General features: G+C 43.0%; 1 long non-coding RNA gene across 1 annotated transcript in view; it reads left to right on the top strand.

Annotated features, from left to right (window-relative positions):
* Positions 1 to 22,145, top strand: part of LOC144752999 (uncharacterized) — a 50,483-nt gene that overhangs the window by 12,906 nt on the left and 15,432 nt on the right. The window contains exon 2 of the long non-coding RNA XR_013594167.1: positions 21,889 to 21,969. This is a non-coding gene — a long non-coding RNA (uncharacterized LOC144752999). The remainder of the gene's footprint in view (positions 1 to 21,888; positions 21,970 to 22,145) is intronic.

Below are 22,145 nucleotides of genomic sequence, written 5' to 3'. Positions count from 1 at the left end.
AGGCCCTTACTCATTTTGGTATTCACAGAAGGCACTTACTCATTGATGAGTAAGTGCCTTCTGTGAATACCAAAATGAGTAAGTGCCTTCTGTGAATTCCAAAATTAGTAAGTGCCTTCTGTGAATATCAAACAGGTAGTAAGTTTAGGATTTTGTCTTAAGTTAGTTCTCTGAATCGGGCCCAAGAAGTTGTACAAAGTTCCTGGGCCTTTGGGTCAACCCATTCAGCTGTTGGCTTTCTTAAGTTTTGCAAGGGTTGACATAGTTCGAATGGGCTGTACATTCAAGGCCCTGGGATTCCATTTTTATTCCTATTAGGTTTGTGGATGGGGAATACAGTAGCCCAATTGTTAGACTTCATATATTCGGCATGAACCAGTGTATGATCCTTGCTGATTTATGGATATCTTGTTTAGGAGGCGGTGCTAGGCGTTTGGATGCTTTAAGACTTGGGAAAAACATTGCCATGTTCACTACTTGGCCTTGATTTTTACTCTGCTTCTACAGTTTATTTGTTCACAAAATGAAGATGTTTATGCACAAAGGAGGCCTTAGGGATGCAATGAAAATACTAGCCATTTGTCAAAAATATTTTGTAATCATTTAAACCATGTACATCTTTTAAGTTCACTATTTACAACGCAAAACGTATTTTATTACTCTTTATCTTAACATTCTTCTTTTAAGGTACAGTTAACTCTGCAAATGCAGTATGTTTAGTAAAGTTTCACGCTTTCTCCTTCCATATTGTTATAGCCCACCAGGTGGTTATGTGTTTTCTTTCTTTTTTAGGGCAACTCACAGAGTTGTCAAAGTAAAACCAAACATGCCACCCAGCAAAAACTCCGACCTATTGGCTTTTCCAATATTTATGTTAAGCTCCACTATCATACCACAACGTAGAATACTGTTCTTGAGGAACGTTTCTTAATGGCAATGGTTTCCAGAGTGTATAAGGGTGGCAAAGGGTAAACCCCAAAATGAAGACGTTTTATAACATAACTAAAATGAGCCCAAAAAAGTGAGGCCCGTCTTTCATAACAAGAAGTGTGTACATATGATATTTGCTTGTGTTTTTGCTGAGTATATTGTGGTTTATTTTATGGAATCGGGTTTACACTGCGAGGTAGAAAGGACTGAGTGAATAACATTGCAACCTTCTTCTTTCGTGCAACACTTAATTATTTGTTGGTGTTGAATAACATTTTGAAAAGGATCTGCTAATTGTTTATAACTTTCTTTCTCATAGCCATGTATTACGTAGAGAACTGGACTCCTTTTCAATGAGGTTTTTGAGCTTTAGAAATAGTTACACAATGATGCTACCAAATGTGTTGCATGATTTGCCTTAATTGCATAATAATTTGCATGTCCTAACACGTAATTTAGTCGACTCTGCTGCATAAATTTGTCTTCTGCTGCCGCATAATTCTAGCGGCCGTGTAGGTAGTGTATTAGAGAGGAAGAAGGAAGTAGGGATGATGGTTGTGCAGTGTCCCAAGCAGGTGAACAATTTCTTGATGTCATCAGTGCCCAGAATGATGTCACAACCGTACTAACATTTCCCCATAATTGTCATACTTGCAGGAGGGCTGACAGGGTGCTCTTTCAACCCACAAACAGCTGCTTAACGATGGTCCCAGGTTTTATTTTTGTTCCTCTTGACGACCCTCATGCCCAAGGTATGTCTTTAGTGATTAACCATCCTCCTCTTTATTGGTGCAAATGTTAGTATTTTTAACCCTCCTGTGGAGAGGCATGTCCTATTTGGGCAAGCAGTAGCACTTCAATCTCTTGCCTCTCAGTTCAAATGTTTTGGGTCTGAAATTGAATTAATAATAAACACCATAGATCTTAATTAGTAAGATCCTGCCTTTTAGGTCGTACAAAAATATCCCTAGATATTGGAAGAGGACTACTCACATGTTATTGTGGCATGCTTCATCGCATGTGTCCCCTCTCTCCTCAAGGTAGGTAGGTTGTGGGGCTTCTTGTTGAAAAGTATTCTGAATAGGAGCTCGAATCCTGTGGCTAAAAATACTTTATGGTATACCAAGACTATCTTCTTCTTTATTATTCGGTACATGTGGTATCATTTTAAAACCGTTATGTTGGGACGTTTACTAGATACAATGGTTCGCACATCCTAATACCAACATGTTTCGGCCTCCTTAAATGCCTAATAGTGTCAAAGGCCTTCTTCAGGGTATAGACTACTAGTTTTCCCCTGAGGCGGAAGCCGGGGGCATTTTGCTTTCTCTGCTAACTACTAAAATCGAACCTGTATGATTGTGTGCTCAGAAATTGTTTGTGTGGTGACTTATGACCTGTATGCAGTCACGCTGACCGGCATTTTAAACATTGTAATTATTTTAATTGTGGCTCTTTTAAAAATCGGTTACTGACCGCCTGCATGTTTGGACGAGATTAAATCGTCACAGGGGTCCCGATCTCCACTTCTTCACCGGTGCAGCCGAGCACAGCGCTCTCGCCGGCTGGGCAAAGCGGAACCGCCATCTTGGGGGGAGGCAGGGTAGCGCTCCAGCTCCTGGACGCCTCCCGCCCTCCCTCACTACTTAAGGAGTGTTAGTAATTGTGGAAACTGACTACTAGTTTTCCCCTGAGGTGGAAGCCGGGGGCATTTTGCTTTCTCTGCTAACTACTAAAATCGAACCTGTATGATTGTGTGCTCAGAAATTGTTTGTGTGGTGACTTATGACCTGTATGCAGTCACGCTGACCGGCATTTTAAACATTGTACTTATTTTAATTGTGGCTCTTTTAAAAATCGGTTACTGACCGCCTGCATGTTTGGACGAGATTAAATCGTCACAGGGGTCCCGATCTCCACTTCTTCACCGGTGCAGCCGAGCACAGCGCTCTCGCCGGCTGGGCAAAGCGGAACCGCCATCTTGGGGGGAGGCAGGGTAGCGCTCCAGCTCCTGGACGCCTCCCGCCCTCCCTCACTACTTAAGGAGTGTTAGTAATTGTGGAAACTGACTACTAGTTTTCCCCTGAGGCGGAAGCCGGGGGCATTTTGCTTTCTCTGCTAACTACTAAAATCGAACCTGTATGATTGTGTGCTCAGAAATTGTTTGTGTGGTGACTTATGACCTGTATGCAGTCACGCTGACCGGCATTTTAAACATTGTAATTATTTTAATTGTGGCTCTTTTAAAAATCGGTTACTGACCGCCTGCATGTTTGGACGAGATTAAATCGTCACAGGGGTCCCGATCTCCACTTCTTCACCGGTGCAGCCGAGCACAGCGCTCTCGCCGGCTGGGCAAAGCGGAACCGCCATCTTGGGGGGAGGCAGGGTAGCGCTCCAGCTCCTGGACGCCTCCCACCCTCCTCCCACTCCCTTTACGCTATGGATATAAAAAAACGACTTTCCCGTCCGTGCAGCGGGCGGGCGCAGCGGGCGCGCCTAAGGCAAGCCCGTCTGCGCCCGTCCGCGCCGGACCCGCGCTCAGCGCCAGTCCCCCTGCCTCTCATACCTGCATGATCACCTGGTCTTCGGAGCAACTTACATTATTACGCCGTAACACTTGTAACCCGCACAAACACTGTAACCCCCAAACTTTGGACAATTGTTCTTATTCTTGCCCAGGGTGTAATCTTTTTATTCCCGCTTGCACTACACGCTGTTTACCATCCAACAGTGGTACTCACTGCTCATCCTCGCCTACCATTCATGCCGGCCTAATTAACTGCCGGTCTCTTCCTGCACATGCATCTGACATTTGGCTTCTACTAGATACAAACAAGTGGGATATTTTATTTCTCACTGAAACATGGCTTAAAGACTCGTCCATGCCAGATATTAACTTGGCCATTCCCTCCGGCTTCCGTTTGATAGGCATTAATCGTGACGGTCCTAAACCTGGAGGGGGTCTGGCGATCATTGCTAAATCTCATTTTACTCTGAGCTCGACTCAAATTATTAACCTCGGTTTGATCGAGGCCATGTATTTTGTAATTAAGGACGCTGCCCGCATTATCTTTGCTGGTATCCTTGTATATAACCCTCCCCCCGTTACTGCCTGTTCTCTCAGTGCCCTTGTGCACTCAATTGCGGATTTTTCCCTTAAACACTCGCACTTCACAGTGCTGGGAGATTTTAATCTTCACATAAATAATCCTTCCTGTGCTCAAGCCTCTTCAATTCTGGAAACCTTACAAGGACTGACCTTGTCCCAACTAGTTAAAGGCCCTACGCACAAAGCCGGTCACACATTAGATTTGATTTTTTCAAATCATCCTTGCATAACGGTTTTTCCATCTTTCCCTCTTACCTGGTCTGACCACTTTTTTATCCCCTTTCATATTGACAGACCTCCCCTTCCCCCTACCTCTTCCCTTAGCAGAGATAGTGGTCGTAAATGGGCTAAGGTGACCTGTGATGCCATTGAGTCTCAATTTCAGTTCCATTTTAATCAGACGGTGGATCTGGATACGGAAACGGCAAGATACAACTCTGTCCTTACCTCAGTACTTGATTCCATTGCTCCTCTTGCTCCCCTGGCATCCGCCAGATCTCGTCCCTCGGCTCCCTGGTTTACCCCCCTCCTTCGCGAGGAAAAAAGCAAATGTAAAAGGCTAGAACGCATTTGGCGTCAGAAATATGATCCAGAGGCTAAACTGGCCTATAAATCTGCTTTAAATAAATTTCAAATGCTCAAACGTTCTTCCATGAGATCATATTTCTCTAACCGTATTCAACAGGCACAGAATTCATCAAAAACTCTTTTCTCAATTGTGAAAGATTTTGTTACTCCTCAGGCCATAAAAACTCAATGCAGCCCTACCCAAGATCTTTGCAACGGTCTCTCTGATTTTTTTCAGGATAAAATTGCTAAACTTGCTTCTTCATTTGTCTCAGCCATGCCCAACCCAATTTCAGACTCCTCTCCCCTTGTGCAAAGTTCCTTCAACTCCTTTAATGAATTATCATTTGAGTCTGCTTTATCTCTTCTTCAGCAAGTCAAGTCTGGCTCACCTTTAGACCCTGTTCCTGCTAAAATAATGGGCAATCTTGCCCCTGTTTTAGTTAATCCCCTTCTTTCCATTTGGAACGCCTCCCTGACCCAGGGTCTTTTTCCTTCAGCATGGAAACAAGCTAGGCTGCTTCCCATTCTTAAAAAACCCAACGCTGATTCTTCCCTGTTCTGCAGCTATCGACCCATTTCGCTTCTGCCTAAGCCAGCTAAGATATTGGAGAAAGTTGTTCAGAAACAAATGGCCCAATTCTTGGAAACAAATAAACTGCTTCACGATTCCCAATCTGGGTTTCGAACCGGCTACAGCACCGAGACAGCGTTGCTGGAAGTCTCAGAGACAATTAGGGAATCGGTGGATAGGGGTGAGGAGGCCATGTTGGTTCTCCTCGACCTATCCGCCGCATTCGACACGGTTTCCCATGTCATTCTTACATCCAGACTCCAACAGCTGGGGATTGAGGGCACTGTTTTAGCATGGATCAAATCCTTTTTATCCGGACGGACCCAAAGGGTACTGCTGCATCCTTACCAATCTGAAGATAAACCCCTCCTGTGTGGCGTACCCCAGGGCTCAGCTTTGAGCCCTTTATTGTTTAATGTTTACCTGGCCCCTCTTGCCAAGGTAGTTGAGTCTTTCGGAGTCAGGGTGGTCTCGTATGCTGATGATACTCAGCTTGTTTTTTCATTTAGAGACCATTCTGACTCCCTCTTTTCCAACTTTCGAAACGGCCTTGGCAATATCTGCACTTGGATGGCTGCTAACCATCTTGCCCTTAACACTGAAAAAACAGAGGTCCTTTTTTTCAGCCAGAAAACTGCTCCCCCTTCTACCCTCTGGTGGCCTGCCATTCTGGACCCTCCTCCTGTACCAGTGCATTCAGCCCGCAACCTGGGCTTTATATTTGACAATACCTTGTCCGGAAAAATCCAGGTTAATAAAGTGGCGGCTGCTTGCTTTAATAAACTGCGCATGATCAGGAAGATTTTTCCCTATCTCCCCCAATCTTCCCGTAAAACAGTGGTTCAGGGACTTATTACGTCTCATCTTGATTATGCCAACAGCCTCTATGCCGGTGCCCCCCAATATCTCATTGATCGACTTCAGATTATACAAAATGCGGCTGCAAGGCTGATTGGCAACATCCCTCCACGCAACTCGGTCAGAGCCTATCGAGAGGAGCTTCATTGGCTCCCAATTGCCCGCCGCATTGATTTTAAGGTTCTGACCCTTGCCTTTAGGGCAATCAATGGCATTGGCCCCTGCTATTTGAGCAAAAGGCTTAATATAGCTTCTTCAGTTAGGCATCTGAGATCTAATAGTCTACGCCTGATGACGGTTCCTCGCTTCAGACTCACGCGTACTGGTGGTAGAACCTTTACCGTTCTGTCCGCTAAGCTTTGGAACAGTCTTCCCTTGGATCTCAGGTTTTCCGAATCAGAACAAGTCTTTCGCCGTAAACTGAAAACTTGGCTATTTTCTAAGCACTAGTCTACAAAGCTTCTGTACACTTCCAGATTTTTTATGAACTTGGTACTCCCCTCTGTGATAATCAAGTAGTCTTAGCGCCGGGACACCCCCTCTGGAGGTAGCCGTGCGCTCTATAAAATTCTAAATAAATAAATAAATAAATATATGTTACTACCGATTCCTAGATAACTAGTATATGTGCTAGTTGATTTGTGATTAAATATGAATAGTTTTAATGAGGCTACCACTCTTATACCGGATGAGAAAAATAGGAATACCTGGATTGGAGAGAGAATTATTTCCCTAGCATTTGGTCAATTCAATGTACAATACTTTTGAAAGGTAAGAAGGCGTCTTTACCAACATAACTCTAAGGTGAGCATTTTAAAAACCATACAAAACTTTGGAGTTCCCAAAGGTGCAGAAACAGAGAGTTTCACACTGAAGCATGCTAGCAGTACAAAACCTGGTATCATATGCCTATTGTGACCTGGCAAAACTTACCCTACTCAGGATTGCTACTGCTTCATGGGTACAACACGAGGCGGTCTGCCGGAACCCAAACACAAAGGATTTATAATTAAATGCTGAGGCAACAATTAATAATGGATGGTCTTGTGACACAATTACACCAAAGTTTTCATTTCAACTGCTACCTAGTGTGTTAAAAAAAAAATGTTAACGATTAATCCCATATCTAGTTTAATTATCTTGGCTTGAGGAATTGAGAAGTTTGTTGGTAGGAGGTATTGATATTAGGCATAAAATCAAAAACACTTAAAGGTATGTGTCAAGGACACACATACAAACGCAAATCGGAAATGCATGCATCTTGCTCTTGCACATGCTAGGCTGTTTCTATTGGCCTGTTTTTCTCATGGCATTCAGTGATATTCGTCACCATTTAACTTTTGTAATCCAATATTCATCATAGTGGGGACTTCTGTATGTCCTTGTGCATCACGTATACAACACACAGCTTTGTTATAGTAGGTGTTGTTGTATATGTGCCCTTTGAACCTGGATCATACATTTCAAATGCGTAAGCCATACGTGGCCTTGACATAAAACAAATACTTCAAATAACATATTCTGGCCCCCAAAAGTTAACGGGCTGTGATCATTGATTCAAGTGTGTCAATGGTTGGTGCTGGTAATTTTACCTAGTCCTCCTTGTTTAGTGCCCGCCAGTGGTGAATCCGGAAGCAGTTTATTTTTTCCTGACTTATACCTCACTGAGTGTATTGTGCATAATGTCACGTCTGACGTGAAACATGCGTCATGACATGACCGTGCCACGAGTCGTGTCAGGGCTTGTAGTCTTCACTCCAGTGTGGCGCTGTTGGGTAACAGAGCTACACTTTTGATACTGTGTTATTATTTTTAAGATTAGAGTCAAGTTTTTTTATTATCATGTTTGTCTTATAAAGGACCTTCATAAAGGGTCTTTTAGGCATTTATTAAAGTTCATATTATTGTCACGCGGATCCCTTCTTGTGCCGGTTTGGGTCAATTTTATGTGTTTTAAGAGATCCCTAGCCATAATTAAAGTTCTGTATCATTGGTTGGCAGATTTCTTTTATTGAAAATGTGTTGAGACTATATAATTGTCCAAGCCCTTTTCACAGGCTTTCAATTGTTAAAACTACCATTGCTCCTAATACAATAACCCGGCTAATGCGTTGCCCTTACTATTTAAATTTTAGTCCAATTGAAGTAATTTTCAATCTGACATATGGCATTGAAGTGTTTTAAGTTTTCTGTTCATCGTTTTGCACCTCATCCTGCTTCTGTGTTCACTGATTATTGTCCTTGCTTTTCTGACCGTCGTCCTATGTATCATCGATGACATGATGTAGATTACATTAATCGAATTACAGGTCATATGGTTTTGTAATTTCCATTGAGTTTTGAGTCCTAGGTACATTTCTTTAGCTTTTTCTGTGAAAGCACAAATGTTACAATTCAAGCAAGGGAATGGCCTTTAACCTGTGGTAAGTGCCATAGTGTTCTGACCAGTCTCCTGGTAGATAAGTTTGGGTTTGGTATTCATAATCATATCTCTGATCGATTTGCAACTTCTGAATGAAAACGTTGTTTTTTTAGGTTTAGTGACCGGGAATTAAAGATCTTCCAATGCTTTGTCACAATTTTCTTTAGGTTGTTGGAATAAATTCCATACGTGGTTTAAACAGATACGCAGATCCTTTACTTTCTCATATGCTTGTAGTAATGACAAGCGGGAATTGTTTAATATCCTCTTCTTTGCTTGGTTAAAAATTTTGTTTGGATAGCCTATTTCCTATAGTTTGTTGGATAATTTATCGGACTGTGTTTGAAAGTCTGATTTTTCTGTGCAGTTCTTCTTAATCTCAGGAACTGTCCCACTGGTGGATTATTTATCTCTGAGGGATTTTAAATGGAAGCTCTCACATCTCTGGAGATTATCCCTATCTGTTGGTTTCTAGAAAACGTCGCACTTCAAGATCTTATCGTGTAACGAGATTTGCAGGTCCAGGAAGGTTATTTATATTTCCCTTCGACTCATCATCATTGTCAAAAGCAGAAATCTATTGCAGTTGTTGAGTCATGTTATGACCTCTTCAACCTCTAACTTATTGCCCAACAGTAGGGTGAGGCTGTCATCTATGAAGTGTTTCCAACACCTAATGCTATTACTGAATTGATAATGTGCTGCCCATCAAAGGTTTGTGGTTTTGTTTTTTTTTCAATTTGAAATCGTTCCAGTTAAAAATAAAGGTTTTTGATGTAATGGAGTCCCTTTGTACTACTGTAATGAAGGAGTCTATTACGCTTAAAGATTGTTCCTGGGGAACACTGGTGCATTTCTGAATGGGGAGTCCAATGTTAATCCTTCCAAAACGTTAAGGATATCTTTGGTATCCTTAACATAAAATGGCATACTTTCCACCAAAGGACTCCAGAACCAATCTGAGAACTGAGACAAGGGTTCCAGCCTAAGCCAATGCTGTAAATGATAGGTCTTTGTAGTGAAGGGTATCTTCCTTCGTGGTCTTTCCTCAATAAGTAGAAATAAGGGACCCTGGAATGCTTTTCTGATAGAAATCTGCCTCCTGTTTAGTGATCCAGACTTTGTGTTTTGCGGAGTCATTCAGGTATGTGTTGTTTTGCACACTGTTCGATGTGGGATCCTTTTCTAGCTGTTTATAACTCCTGCAGTAGTTAAGCAACTTGAGACAATTTGCTTTTTACATGCCTGTTGGCATGACCATCACTCTGTCTCCATTGTCTGCTGGTTTTATAATTACTGACTGTGGGTTCGCCAGTTCCTGGAGAGCTTGTTTTCTTTCTTGCTTAGGTTGTGTAAATGACTCATTGTGTTTCTACTTATGGAGTCAATGGGTTTTAGTTTCCTGCTTTTTCAAAGGCTCGTTGGGCATTAAAGTTGGCGGGAAGTTGATTTTCTCAGTAGCTCAGTTGTTTTTATGGTGTCCTCATCAGTATTTCAATGTTCCTAAAGTAAGTCTTGATGTATTTTAGAAAAGCATTCAAACATTTATTTCCAGAGGATACATTTGTCAGATGTTGGGGTGTGAATAGATCCTAACCCTTTAGTGAGTATCTTTTCTTTGCTCACTTGTGAAAACTGGAGCGCTTAATATCATCTGCGACTTTCTCATACCTGCATGTGCTTGGGTTTCCCTCTCTGGGTGTATTGCCTCTTTGTCCCACTGGACCTTTTTTCATGTCCTCTTCCTCTGGATAAAAAGAGCTTGTTAGCCATGTTTTAGGATTGCAAGAGAATCCTCTCTGATTTATGTGTGGTGGTGGTTGGTTAAACTAGTGGACAGGATGCCATCCAAACTAGGGAGTATTTATTTTCCGGGGTTCATAACTCGGAGTGAAGAATTGTTGTCCTCTCCTGGGCACTCTAACCCTTGTTCTTGTTTCCTTTGGTTTAGTTTACTTCCTTCTGATATGGATGACATGCTCTCTTCAAGTATGCTATCAGTTTGGCCACATTTGCCGGTTGGAACTCTACCTTCATGTAAGGGAAGATGCTATCAGGTGCTAAATGTTTGAGAACTTTCTGGAAATTTGTAATCTTGGAAAGTCCTTGAACTCTTTAGTGGTCTTATTTACCTCTTTTAGAGCCAGATGTAGGATGCTTTTTTGGTCCTGAACAGCTCATTTGCGACTGGAAAAAAAGCATTTTTCTATGTCCCAAACCCTATTTTGCGATTCGGTAACCTATTACCGAATCGCAAAATGGGTTTGCAACTCAGTATCAGGAAGGGGCGTGATAAGGGCATGTTAATAGCAACTCGCAATGGTATGTGCGAATGTTTTGCAACCGAAATGCGGTTGCAAAACATTAGCATTTTACCGCCTACTTAAAGTAGCCGGTAACCCATTCGCAAATGGGAAGTGGTCCCCAAGGGATCCCTTTCCCTTTATGAATGGTCATGAAAAATGTTTTTTGAGAGCAGGCAGTGGTCCCACGGGCCACTGCCTACTCTTAAAAAATGGAAAAGCTTTTCATTTTTCTTTCATTTTTCTTTAAGCAAAAACGAGCTGTATTTAAAAAAAAATGTTGCTTTACATAAGAGCAATCCCAGACATGGTAGCAGGCCAACATCCTTGTAATTTTAGTGATTCCCAAAAGGTCACAAATTATGACCTACCTCATTAATATTGATGAGGTAGGTAAATTTGTAACACACTAATTTGTAACACACTAGTAATCGCAAACAGTGTAAAACACTGCACTACATAGCTGTTTGCAATTACATATTAGCGAATAGCAACAATTCGCTATTAGGGAATCGCAAACACAAACCTATGTACATCTGGCCATCTTCTTGAAAACCATTCGGAGTGACTTGGGTTTTTTAAGCTCTTTCCCTAGTCTTTTATTTTCACTAATTGTGCATCAAAAAGTCTTTTGTCTGTTTGTGACCAATCTCATGAATTCTGCATTCGCTAGAATTTGTGAATCATTTTGTTAGGATCACTGCTCGTGGTGCTGCATTACCTCCAGAATTATTCTATCATAATTGGTCCCTGGATCAATGTTTTTCCTTGTGTCTTTTTAACTCTGGTAGTCTCTCCCAGTCATTCATGTTTGGCAGCACCTTATCCAAGCTGATTGCACCTGTTATGGGTGAGGCTGATAAGAAAGAAGTGTCAAAAGATAGCCTTTCTGCCATCTATCTTTGTGCCCGGAAAATAATTTTCCCGAGGTTTAACGAAAACTTTTGAACAAAATCTTTGCTACTCAAAATCTCATTTCACATTGGAGGGAGAGTGAGAATATGACTTCTACGTACAGCCTCCCAGCCTTACATAATAAACACCATAGGTATGTATGTCCTAATTGGTAAGGTCCTTTCTTTTAGGTCTTACAAGCATAACTCAATATCTTCAGATACTTGACGAGGGCACCTCATTGGTGTTATCATAGCATGCTTCATCATAGAATTGCCATTTTTTAAGTTGGAAATAGAGTGGTGGGCCTGGCTTGAACATTTGCCAGGGTTGAAAACGTCTTGTTACCAATCTGAACTTGCTTACATATAGTTTTCAAGCAATGTTCAATTGTTTATTGAAAACAAGTTTTTGTTCCTAAACTCTCTTATGTTTTACACAATGCATTGTCAAATTTACTTTGTAATCCTACATTAAAAAAAACAGAGCACCTCTTTTTGGACACATTAGCCCCCATCATGAGTGAGCCATAGGGTGGTGAGCTTTTTCCACCACTCAATAAATATAGACTACAAGAGGCAGAGGGATTTTATCAGGTGTGTTAAATACATGCTATTCTGAGTATGGACAAGGGTTTGCACTACCAACCCACCCCCCTATTAAAGGGACTCTAAGACAGCTGCAGGCCAGAATCTACCGGTCAGGGGCCCAATGGTGGCTGTATCATTCAAATTTTTTGTGGATTTATTTTCCCGCTGGTGGCAACGATTAGTTGCCCGGAGTGGCAGCGGGGTCACCTTGGCGGTCAACTGGGGCAGCTGTACAGCTTAAATGGGTCAGACTTACTACATTGGACGCATTGCTGCCTGGCTATCACTGGGGCCTGTAGGCGCACGCTGCCCCCAAACTACAGAGGGGCTTGCTTTGCCCATCCATCGTTCCTTTTCCTGCAACAATCGATTGTAGAGGTGGTTAAGGAGTCTTGTTATGACCAGAAAAGAGGTTGCCAATGTGGGGCATCACAGATTCAAGATGTTATTGGGTCTTTAAGCTTTTTAGCTCAACCCGGGGCAGGAGTGTCACAATCCCTAGCAAAGGGCTGGTCACATTTGCCACTGCTATTGTCCGGAGCCCTATGGGGTATTCCATTATATTCCCTTTGGGATGTGGGTGGGGGGGATGGTGGCTATGCCTGGGGACCAAGGTATGGCCCGGTTGCCCAGACGCATCCCTCCCCCAATTGAGTTAAGAGGGTTTCCCTTCGTTGAGTTGCTCTGGCATGGTTATTTTTGGGGGAGGTGGGCAGCTGCGTTGGTGGCCCTAGCTCCCTCTATCTTGAGTGAGCGGAGAGTTTGCCTTGTAAACGACAACCTGTTGAGTGACCCAAAAAGGACCCAGGCCCCATTCAACTAAAATATGCAATGCCCCAGGTACTGAAGGTGGGGGAGGGTGGGCAATCATGACTCCTAATGGAATGTGAGAAAATGTTGGCAGGACATTGTTTGTATTAGTCAAAAGACTATATCAATTTTGTATATAATGAAAATTTACTGTCAACATGAAGATAAAAGCTGAATTTTGATGTTGTGTTTATGAAGGGTAATCATTGGCCAAATAATGTGGACATTCTCTAACGCATGAATGGTGGCTGCTATTGCATCATTTGGTGGGGTAACGCTTTGCTTTCATTTTGGGAGAGCAATCGTAGTCGTCTTTCCCAGCCGACAGGTCTCACGACGGTCCCTCACCTGTTAATTAGGAAAATGAGATGCAGAACTTGGTCCTTACCACAATGATTCGGCTTGCATTCGTATTTATCGGCATTTTATCTAGGGAGCTTTTGACCTGAAGAATTGTATCTGGATTAGGGTATTAAGTGGAAGGAAAAAACTAAGGGGTCTCTGAAAGGGGCGTGGCAGATATAATTAAGGGCGTGGGTTAAAAATACGCACGCTAATAATCTGTGCTTAACATAGTGCGCCACCCGACTGGTATTTTGCTGTTTCTGTCATTGAATCCAGATATATATTACAACAAGTAACATTACACCTACAGCAAATCAGGGCTATTTGCTTTTCCAATGTTTGCAGGTTGTGTAAGATAAATAAGCAACAACTATAGCGTCGTTGTATAGAACATTGAAAATGCTTCAGTTCTGAAATGGTGAAACTGAAAGAACTATAACAAGTCTCTTTGAAGTTACCTCAATGGTTGTGAAGGGTGGTGCTGCTGCAGAGTTAAGATCGTTCTTTCAGTCTGAGGGCAAAAATGGGGAGCCCGATAGGGACCCGCCTCAGCACCGGCAGGACCCGGCTCACTTAAAGCCCCGATCTGCATGAAATTGCCGCAGATTTTCCCATACATAGTGTAGCAGGAGTTATGGTATAATTTATTACCCCACTCGTGATTGGGGAATAGATATTAACTACAGCATGAAAAGTGAACAAGCATCTTAAAAATGCAACACGAGGTTTACACCTTGCATGATGGACGCAGTGGATAGAGAAGACTTTGAAAGGTGAGGCAATTTAATGAGTAAGGATGCGAGCTCACAATGCAGAATGAAAACGCTTTTAAAAAAGAAAGGGGGATTAAAGATTTCAGATTCAAAGAACTGGGTTTAGCGCATGATGATGTAACAGTGACGTCCACGTGAGGCTCAAGTTTTGAGACTGCACTGCCTTGTCAATCAAACTTCTCAAATTACATTGATGCTAAAGAAGCCTACAAAGCTAAAATAACAAAAAACCTGGCTCCACCATGGAACTGCACTTTTACTCTTCCATTTTGTATACATGTGTTGTGTGGGTGTTTTTATTCACAAGGGACTAAGGTTTAGGGGTGAATGCAGTTCTGCGAGTGTCCTTATCTTGCTCTTTATAACGCATGGTTCTTGTGCGGTTGCTAATGTAAGGCAGAATATATTGTTGAGTGTATTTTCATACTGCTGAGCGGTATTTTGGCCAGGGTGGGGCTGCTTGAGGCAGGGCGCTGGTCGGCTTCTATTAAACGTTCTGTGGGTATTTTTCTTTTGGGTAGCTTGGCAGTGATGAAGGGAAGAGGTTGGGTGTGACAAGAGTTTAATGGGGTTATGTAATAGATGAAGTGCATTTAAGTATTAGATAATGACGAATACTGATTTTTAATGAGTTTACGTAATCGAGAAATTTCAAGATATTCTCAGATCATAATCAGTGCAGAATAAATCACACCTGCCTGTACTCTTTGCAAACAACAAGAACACTCCGAACACTGATGGGGTGAACATTTCAACTCGAATTTGCCCCATGAAAGCATGCAGTCGCCAGTTATGCTACCGCCCTCAACAGTGCCCTCAGAGTAGATTGTCGGGAACATGCAGGCAAAGGTTGTATTTTACGAAAGAGGGAAGAAATTTTCTATCTCCCCCCTGCCCCCATAATTATTGCATTTGTGGCAGCCAAAACAATGTTGTCAGTCTTTAGTTGTTACTGTTCCTTGCACATGTATGTGCACTGCATCATCACATTTTATTCTTGGAACACCATTTTTTGCTATATGATTATACAGTAAACATTTCAGAGATTGAGTACTGTTTGGATTGGAGTTTGATATTGTTTAGGATTCATTCCTTAGAGAGGACCTACTTAACCCCTCCCATGCTGGTGACGGAACCGCTCCATCACCAGCCTCGGTCGCGCTGTGCTGGTGAAGGAGCGGTTCAGTCCCTGCCCGATCGACGCGCCTGCGCCGCGCGTTCTATTAAGTGGGCGGGGCCATGACGGAACTGCTCCGTCACCAGCACAGCACGACCAAGGCTGGTGACGGAGCGGTTCCGTCATGAGCATGGGAGCGCCTCGCGGCCCCCCTCCCCCCCCTAGCGCTGCGGCAGAATTGCCGTAGCGAAGGGGTTAATTAAGACTCTGTAAACTACATGGAAGAGTTTTGATACCATTCCATAAGAAATATTGTATCTCTAGTCGCACTGAGCGAATTAGCATGCAGATCTACTAAGATCTGTGTGCATACTTGATCTCGGCCGATAGACTTCGGTATTAAATGTGCACAGATGACAAAAGTTTCCCAATGAAAGCACGCAAACAAAAAAACACAGCCCGATCCTTCGCAGGAAACGCACCCAAAATCTGGAACGCTATCCCCACCCCATATCAGAACTATCCCCTCCTTCGCAAAATTCAAAGAGCACCTCAAAAATCTTTTCCTAGATCGGTCCCTGGCAAAGGCTCATGAGACGCAGAAGAGCTGTTGACAATACCCACTGATGGAGGTGGGATACCCAGACTACAGTCATTATGATAAGGTACTACGAGTACTCATTGACACTGGCTACTCATATTACGCAAAGTGTATACCCGATATTGTCTTGAGACTCTTGACACCTGTGGTGATATCTGCATTGTACATACCATGAATGTCTGTTTGGTCTATGCAATTCGACGGTTGTAAAGCGCTCCGATACCCCTGGGTCTGGCTAGCGCTATATAAAAATCTGTACTAATATAATAAAGAGAGAGCCCAAACCTTTGAGGCGGGTAATCTCAGGAACCACAGCACCAATCACAACACCCAATACAGCGTTGGAAAGGGCAGTTGCAGCAGAAGGACATAGGCTATGCAGACGCCCACCATATACATTTAAAAGGTAAAAGAACCGTGCCAGCAAAGTAGTCCCTTGTGGGCGTGTCTGCGTTGTGCTGTGGGCGTGTGCTGGGGGGCGTGACAAACGCTGGGGGCATGTGGTACGTTCCGCCCTTCATGCCATGTCTCATATCGTGTGCTGTGGGCGTGTGCTGTGGGCGTGTGCGGGGCGCGGGATTACGGAAAAAAAAGCGAGCGTTGTGCCCAATATTTCGTTTTTTTCTTCCCAGGTTCTGTACATTCCAGCTCCGGGTTTCCACCCCGCTCCCTTTAAATACCCCTGCACCCCATAATCATAACCCACCCTTACTCCTTAAAATACCCCAACACCCGTAAACACTAACCCATCTTAACCCTATAAATATACCCTGTACCCCAAAACCCAAACCTATCCCTAAACCCTAAAAATACCCCAGTATCCCAAAATCCAAACCTACCCCTGAACCCTAAAAATACCCCTGTACCCCAAAACCCAAACCTAGCCATGAACCTTAAAAATACCCCTGTACCCCAAAACCCAAACCTAGCCCTTAACCATGAACCTTAAAAATACCCCTGTACCCCAAAACCCAAACCTAGCCCTGAACCCTTAAAATACCCATGTACCCCAAAACCCAAACCTACCCCTGAAACCTAAAAATACCCCTTTACCCCAAAACCCAAACCTACCCCTGAACCCTAAAATACCCCTGTACCCCAAAACCCAAACCTAGCCCTGAACCTTAAAAATACCCCTGTACCCCAAAACCCAAACCTAGCCCTGAACCCTTAAAATACCCCTGTACCCCAAATCCCAAACCTACCCCTGAACACTAAAAATACCCCTATACCCCAAAACCCATACCTAACCCTAAAACTACCCCTGTACCCCATAACCCAAAACTATATCTGAACCCTTAAAATACCCAAACACCCCAAAACATATACCTCAGTACACCAAAACATATACCCCTATACCCATACTTACCTTATCCAAACATTAAAAAAAAACATGCTTTTACCATTCATGCATTTACAACGAATTTCGTTGTAAATGTATGCGTGGTAAAGCATATAAAATGTAATGCCATGCGTTATAATGGCATTGCGGAGTCATGGTACTTTCGTAATGAAAGTATGCAGAGTGATGGTATGCGGAAAGAAAGTTGCGGAATAATGGGTGTTTACCCTCCCCGGTAAGTACATTGGTGGCACGGCGGCCCACATCTCCAACAACATACTCATATTTTTTCACCACCGATTTGAAAAATGCACAGGTCTCGCTCATTGATGGCCAGCACCGACCTACACTTTTAGACACACCTCCCGCCACAAGTTCTAGAATTGCGAACTTTAGAGCTGGGGAGCTACGTTCGAATCTCGGCATCAGCTCAACATCCTGTGATTCCAGGCAAATCGCTTTGTCTCCCCGTGCCTACCACAAATGAATGTGTTCTTCTGTAATGTAAATTGTGCTCATGCCATGTTGAGTTCGCGCTATATAATATTGCAAGGAAAAATAAAGTAGGGAAACTCGTGTTCACACATTACTGAACGCGCACTCTTAAGTGCATCAGCAGTGCACTGTGAATCGGAGCCTTTCACAGGCCTGTCACAGATAAGAAATGCTATCTAAACGAAATCCTACAAAACAATATACTACTGGCCGGCAGCAATTCATACCCGGACAACATTGGGACGGGCTGCTAGTTCATAATGAAATAATAAATAAAAGTGAATCATGTAAATATTAAATAGGTTGAGAGAACACCACATGTTACAGTGCACTATGTTAATTTGCTTTGCCTCATCCATACACCTCAGGACCAGTGCGATGGGAAAGATCTCAATCAATTCACCCGACCACGGTCTCAAGTCTCCTGCATAACAGCTCATGGCCCAAGGTACCACATGCGGCAGACAATTATAAAAGTATTAGAGCGGTTAAATGAACTTGGTTATGGTGTTGAGGCAAGTATTCTCTAACCTCACTGACCATATCTTGTATTAGACTCTAGCTAATTCGGTAGTTGCTGTACAGCTACCGTCTCAATGACTTTAGCCAAAAAAGTAAGAGGGGGATCCCTGCAGTGTCCCCAGGGAGCGGCTCCGCAATACGAATAGAAAGCTAGGTGCAGGCGTAATGTTCTGTTTCTTTCAAGCTTCATCTGCAACAGCACAATCGCATGCCTAAACCAAAATCCATAGGCTAGATTCCTGTTGGACCTCTAGAGTTGCAAAGCAAATATTCTAGTAACTAAGGAAACTGGCACCAACATGTCATGGCAGTTAGTCAAGCTTGACAGCTGGGATCTCGCTGCAATCTTAGGTCATTAGTTGTAAATTTGTATAATGAGAAAAGTTGAAGGGTAGGGCAGTGCCAGCTGATGGTTCCCTAGCAAGTTCTCTCAGACCCTCAATTAGAAGGAATGCCTAGTGATATTCTTGACAGTCCTGGTGCGCTCTCCATTATGAGTGGGTAGATAGCCTGTCTATTAAATGCCAAGACATGTATCAATAATGATGGTGGGACAATGTAGACCAGACTGATAGGTGTGCCTCATGCCTTTTTCAATGAATAATCAATTGTCAGTTTTCTTACTACTGCATCCAAAAACATTTCGGGCAATATACCCGTAGCTTGAGCATCTAGGAGCTTGACTGGTGAACGCACTATAGATTTTTGTGGCACAAGTTGATGCCGCAAATATTCCCCAACTTAGATGGTGATACAAAGGGCTCATGATGAGGAATTAGTCCTGATTCTATTGGACCACTATTGAATGAGCATCTGTGGTTCACTCTAATTCAGCAGCTATTATAGCTGTTCCAGCCTGCTTCCCTTTAGATCTTTATCTCCTCTGTGTCAGCCTTCTCACTCTTCAACTAATGGAGGGGAAATTGGAAGATTCTGGCTGCAGAGGAAGGGCTGTTCATGCATCTCTTAAAATCCTGGAACTAGGGCAACCATCACTGGTGGTGAGCTATGTACTGTTGTCACTGCTCACATTCCTCAAGTTGATGCGAGGGAAATGGTTATTGGCCTTGTTTTTGTAATCTACGTAAGATGTTGCAATTGCTCTAAAATGTTTTCCACATGGAGAGTTCACCAATTCCTTATGGTGCCAGAGGCTGCCCGTAGGGGCATTTAAAGAAACTGTGGTAATCCTTCTCAGTCAATAGTAGTGCAACCTAACAGTGTTCGGTCGCATCCTAATTGCTGGGTTGAGACTGACGACAGATGGTCGTTTGGTCCCAGTTCCTAAACGATGTCAGACGGACTCAGGTCCATCCGACATCATAATCGGGCCCAAGTGTTGACTGTGAGGTGGTAGACAAATGAAGTGGAAATAACTGGATTACATTCTGGTGATCCTCATTACTCTAAGGTACTTCCTTAAGCCAAGGTTTTACTCGTCAATACTACGCCCATCTGCACAAGACCCAGTGACAGATCCTCTATAGGGGTGTTTGGGCGCCGCCCCCTGCTTTCTCGCCATGCGGAACAACCGTGATGACAGTTCCCTGGAAATGCTAGGATTGTCCGCAGGGGCAGAAGAGAGCTCTACATGCTGCGGGTGTAGTAACTTTGCCATGGCAGGAGTAAAGTAATCTGCCATGGTGACCGTAATTACTCCATCCACCAATAATTAAATCAGCCCCTAAGTCTTAAAAGATTTGATGGCACCTTTCTTATTTATAAGGGAAGTCCAATAGATCAAGGGGAGCCATACCATGCTGCAAGCCTGGACCAAGCATTGGCTCGTGGGAGGGGGGTTAGAGTTCATTTGAAAATTAAGGTTTTTGAGCTGGAAGGAGCAGAGGTGGAGGAGGTGGGTACTGCATCAACAAGAACACTGTGGATTTTTGGTATATGGAAATCGGAGATAATTTTAATGCCTGGGGAGGAAAGTGCATCACATCACTGCAAACTGTGAGTGGGGGGTCTGGAAAGTTTTTATTAGTAATGGTTAGATCTCTCAACACACCACTGACTAGTTCATCCTTTGAGACACTCAGCTTGGCCCATTTTAGGGAAGAATATGACTGGGCCTAAGGAAGAGATAAGACCCTCTTGCCTACCACATGGATCCATTTCCACTTTCCACTAGCCATTGAAGAAGGGGTTTCCAGCTCTGTGTTTCAGATTACAGCATTTTGGGTTAGGTTCGATTTGATGCTGTTGCACCCCTGTTGATTCACAGAGCTAAAGAGTTTCGCATTCTGCTAATGATGTCGGCTTGATCCTGATGTACTTCCCTCCTGAGGCTGGATTGTGCAGACCTAGGCTACTGGCTGCCTCACATCATTCCAGTAAATCAGTTAGAAATTGACATTTCTTTGTGGGGATTTTCCCACAGAAATTGATGAACATCAGATCTAAAGAGACAATCCTGAAGATGAACATTTCTTCAAGGTTTCACTATAACCTATACTTGTGGGAAATGGAGAATTTCTTGACCAACTTCCTCTAGAAAACAGAAAATCTGACCAGCCTCCCTAAAAAAGATGTACTCTCAGAAAAGATGTGGTCCTTGCAGCTTTGAGCATTTGGCTGATAGTTTAAGGCTATGGCAGGATGACCCGATAAAGGTGTCTGACTTTCTGGAGCCCTTTCCAGCTACAGCTTTCAGACTTGCCCCACAGGAGCTTTATTTTTTTCTCTAGAAAAGTGTTCAGAACTTTGAAAATAAAAACTTTCATCATATTGAACTGCCAAGTTCTATTTTACTGTGTAATCTCATGGTTTACCCACAGTGAGTGCCCAGATCCCAGTCAACCATGTAGAGTAAACTTTGTCATTTTAGTCATTTCTAATAAGCAAATAAGTCACTTAATGTTTCTATGTTGTTGGTTGCACATATACCACTTTTCTTGTTTGTCATTGATCCAAGTCAAGCTACTAAGGATGTGTCAAGGATTCTTCGCAGAAATCAGTTCGCCTTCTGGGTCAGATTGTTTATGCTTTTTGGGATCTCCATTGCAGTCTGCATCAGTTATGTGGCATTTCTTCTTTATAGCCTATTATTAAGTGACTTAATGAAATATTTTAAATATCTCATAAAATAACATAACCTTGATGAAGCCCAATTGCAGCATAATACTACGTTACCAGCAAATGAAACAGAACTATGAAGTTAGCGTATCACCACCTCGTGCCATCAGTAAGAATATAGGTTTTCCAGTACTGCTTTGTATAGCATCTCTTTATTTGCAGTGTACTTGAACAATCTTATTTAGGATAAACGCAGTGATGGATTACCAATTCTTTTCTTTAAAGCTGAAGTAAAATCACTGGCACTGACTGAGAGAATGAGAGGAGCACTCCCATGGACGTTGCCATTTGTCTGCTGTCCCTGGTACAGCTGAATATAAATCTTAGTATGAGACTTGATGATAATTAACCTCATCACTGTGGCGCGAATTCCGCCGCAGTGCTGAACATTCCGATTGCGGTCGTGGTCATGACGGCTCCTGGCCGTCATCAGCACACGCCCACCGTGACTCATGACGGCCGGGAGGTTAAATGTTTTTAATTATTTAGGACTGACCATGAAACTAAGCATCAAAGGAACATGATTAAACTCTTTACCAATTGGTGTCTTGGCAGGGCGGAAAGAGATGATGCTACGCACAGAGCAGCCAATTATGAATGAAGAGCTGCCAAGGCCGGCCTTCAAGAATGCGTAAGGTATGTGAAAAGATATCCAAGTTACCTGAGCAGGGTTAAAGCTTGGGTTCTACTCTCTTATTTTGAAACATCCATTGTCACTGAATCAAAAATTGTTTTATCGAATGTCAGCCCGGCGTCAGTTATTTGCTAAAAAGGATCCGATTTTAAAAATAAAAAATCCTTTCCCTAATTTG

This window comes from Lissotriton helveticus, chromosome 5_1, assembly GCF_964261635.1.
Source record: "Lissotriton helveticus chromosome 5_1, aLisHel1.1, whole genome shotgun sequence".
NCBI lineage: Eukaryota > Metazoa > Chordata > Amphibia > Caudata > Salamandridae > Lissotriton > Lissotriton helveticus.
Note: the sequence above shows the minus strand (reverse complement) of the source record. Positions and strands in the feature narration are given on the sequence as shown.